We start from the raw sequence: 3,673 nt of genomic DNA, 5'->3' as shown, positions 1-3,673 counted from the left end.
TGGTGCTTTTGTGCTATCATTAGGATAAATTGGAGGAGGCAACTAATAGAACAGCTTGAAAATATACGGTACACAAATCTGATAATAACATCACATTGCTATCATTCATCCTTTTAAACCATTCAAAAGGCAACATGACTTTAAGATATCTATTAAAAACTAACTAACTACCAGTATTTTCTACTGAAGCTCAACATTTCCAAACAAGAAAACCTTTCCTCCATGTCAAGAAGATACACAAAGACAGGACACCTACCAGCAGGTGAGGATGCTGGCTGAGGTGAAGAGGATGATGGGAACTGGGTAGGAGGCGCAGAGCAGCCCGTGGCGGTAGAAAGCCGCCGAGATCTTCTCTCTCAGCCGCTCGCGCAGCGTCATCCTGGGGGACGGGGTCAACTGCCGGCCATCAGGACGCACGGCGCGGTCGAGGAGGGAGCGCCGCGGGGCATCCAGGGACCTGAGGGGAGAGTTTCACAGGTTATAGACAACAGATTATGTAAAACAATGTAAAAACTCACACTGGTTGGTTTGTTTTTCACATGTAAAAGTTGCTGCAATGTATAGGAGTGACAGTTTTGTTTTCCGCAAGCCCACATTCAACCATAAACAATACGGTAGGGCTAGCCTGTACCCGAATATCCGAATATTCGTTCGTTGGAGTACTATTCGGGTTTCAATTTCGTTATTCGGATATTCGCTTTGTTTTTTTTTTCAAATTGAATTTATTGAAATCTCCAATATCAACGTATGAGCTTGTGCCTCTTCGGGGGGTGCTAACACTTAACCATAAACGTTATCGTTTACTTTCTCCGTCTTTATATGTAGATATTACTTTTCTCCGTTAATCTCCATCAAGTTGTTTCCAAAGCAACAACAACTTCCTGTCAACAGCGCTACCTCTCCTTCAAAATAAAAGCATGTCCACTTAAGACATATACAACTGAAAGTAACACAATGCGATATCCTTTTCAATTTCAAAGAACACAAATGGGTTACATTAACAAATAACTATAAAACAATAATACTGTAGAATAACAAAATGAATGCCGTGGATACACCGAAATATACGTGATGAAGTGGTTCGTGCAGGCCGAATATTCGCTGATTACTACCGAATATACGGAGGCTAAATAAAGTTCTGATTGGTCAATTCAGAACATGTGACAAGTTTTTAGAACAGACCGCTGTCAAGGACTGTAATGACCGTTGCTAAGGACGATTAAGAAAGGAGGTTCAAATAAAATAAAAAATTGTAATAATGAAATGTTTCCACACAAATCATAATGTTTTGCTAATTATTTGGCGGCCCACTTGCATGCCTTCGGCTCACAGGTTGGAAACCGCTGAACTACAGTATTTCACTATATTTATAGCAATTATTTAAAACGTTTTTTTTTTTACCCAAGAGCAGCTTTGGAATAGTGTAAGCTCTATATGAGGGAACATATCTGGTTGAAACATGTATTTAAACTCTTATGAAAGAATCTTTTGGGGTGGCAGCAGTTTATGGCGCATTTCCACTGCAGGGCTTATTACGGTAGAGTTAGGCCAGGCTCACTTTAAGCTGCGTTTCCATTACAGTTTAGTAGCTGGGGCAGTAACTATAGTAACGCAGTGTAGACGCTAGACGTCATCTTCAATGCGAACCACAAAACCAACATCAGCCGTTAGCTGTTAGCCCTCAGAGCTCACAGCTCCTCATATCTGTTCAGAAACTAGACAAAAGTTAAACAAGTACAAACCACAGACTGTCTGTGTCATGGCGAATACAGTCGCTGGTTTATTTATGTCTGTAGGCCGTTGTTGTGAGTGTGGACGGTTGGAGCATATACAACGTTAGCTTAGCAGATCTCCATTCAGGAAACACACATTTTAAAAGGTTTTTCGCCTGCCGTCTGTCTGCAGACTTGTCAAAGCATTAATTCATGGTTTTTACTAACCGGTATCAGTATGTTGTTACTTCGGCATCATTTTGAAACGTGTATTACAATTAAATCACGGTCAAATATGTTCATTTTGTTGTAGTTGTAGCCCCCTTGCCAGCGGTTCTCTCTCTAGTTTAGCATACTCAGCCCGGTTGTTGGCCCGGAAAGAACCTCGATTTTGGAGAGCCAGAAAACTGTGAAAAAGTACCCGTTAGCTGGTACTACCCAAAAGGACCAAGTACGTGTGTGGACTGATAGATGGAGAGGTGTCAGATCACATCGCAATGTAATGTAAAAATAACAACAGAGTGAACATTTAATTTCCTCCTAGAAGAATAAAGTATGTCTTCTTCTTCTTTAGAAACTTTGCTGCATCATATACACTATTTAAACTTTTATAAAGTACTTTTTGGGGGACGTTACATAGTTTATCAATTAGGGTATACAATGTAAAAACAGCCATCAGAAAGTAAAAGAGTTTTAACGTCCTTTTTTGTCCAATTAACATATTCAAAAAGGAAATACAGGAACTCAGTGACACGTACATTTTGACTTGTAATCAACGGCTGGGCTGTCACATTTTCTACCAATCATTTAGGTGCACGTTTTCTGCAGCCTTGGAAGAAACACAGATTTTGATCTCTGGCTGCTTTATAGTTTTCCAAAGTGCCTCCTGAAAGCCCTGTGCTAAGATTTGATCAAAGTTATCTTATCTACTTTATTAAGGATCACATCCATTGACACATCTCCAAGGACAGAGAGAGAGAGAGAGAGAGAGAGAGAGAGAGAGAGAGAGAGAGAGAGAGACAGACAGAGAGAGACAGAGAGAGAGAGAGAGAGAGAGAGAGAGAGAGAGAGAGAGAGAGCAGCTCCTGAAGTAAAGCTCTGTCCTGGACACCTAATTAGTGACATACTCCAGGTTTTGGCACACATGCTGCTGACTAAAGGCACGGTGTGTTTTTCCTTCAGCTCACACAGGGGTCACATGGTAGACGGCACACACACGGCTCATTCAGCCCACAAGGTGTGGACACATTCCCCCCCGGTAGAAAACATGTATCACCGGCTGAGCAGCTATACTGAAGCAAACATGTCTCATCGATCACACCTGGTAAGACAACAACCACCGTGTGTTCACCTGAAACCAGCCTTCTGTTAGAGGACAGTGGGTAAGATTACACTTTCACACAGAGGGGTCAACTGGCCAAAGAGGAAGACAGTAGCTTTAAATTGGGGTCTTTTGAGTATTAAATACAACTGGTTTTTACCACGTTAAGATGATCAAAGTAGCTGTTAGTTGCTGCCATAGAAATGCATGCAATTAACCGTGTGTCACTCCCAACGATCGGTCAATATCAATCAAAAAATGCAATTATTTTTGACTGATATTGAGCAACATGGGATACGAAAAGCGATAGATGAAATGACTGTTTAAAAAAAAGTATTCACATTATCAATTACAAATATATAAAAATGGTTGGAGTGCGACTTCAAGAAGATCTGTACAAAACAAGGATTTCTTTATCTGTATACGGTATACAGTGTTTACTGTATACATTACCTTGCATGCCCTGCATAGCTATAAGAAATACTTAAGTTGTTGGTGAAGACACTTTCCATCTGATGAAGGCAAATGCCTTCCCAGATGTAAAAAAGTAGAAAACATAACATTCAGTTATAACTGCCAAAACAAACATTATTTACACTATTATGGCCCGTGTTAAAAATGTTTGTAATGTTATCTACTG

General features: G+C 40.4%; 1 protein-coding gene across 1 annotated transcript in view; it reads right to left on the bottom strand.

Moving 5' to 3' along the window:
* Nucleotides 1–254: 254 nt before the first annotated feature.
* elp6 (elongator acetyltransferase complex subunit 6) overlaps nucleotides 255–3,673 on the bottom strand; it is a 12,276-nt gene continuing 8,857 nt past the window's right edge. Inside the window, exon 4 of the mRNA XM_010786772.1 lies at nucleotides 255–457. The gene's annotated coding sequence lies outside the window, so the exon portion shown is untranslated. The remainder of the gene's footprint in view (nucleotides 458–3,673) is intronic.

Source organism: Notothenia coriiceps, unplaced genomic scaffold (assembly GCF_000735185.1).
Source record: "Notothenia coriiceps isolate Sejong01 unplaced genomic scaffold, NC01 NC01_scaffold00029543, whole genome shotgun sequence".
Taxonomy (NCBI): domain Eukaryota; kingdom Metazoa; phylum Chordata; class Actinopteri; order Perciformes; family Nototheniidae; genus Notothenia; species Notothenia coriiceps.
Note: the sequence above shows the minus strand (reverse complement) of the source record. Positions and strands in the feature narration are given on the sequence as shown.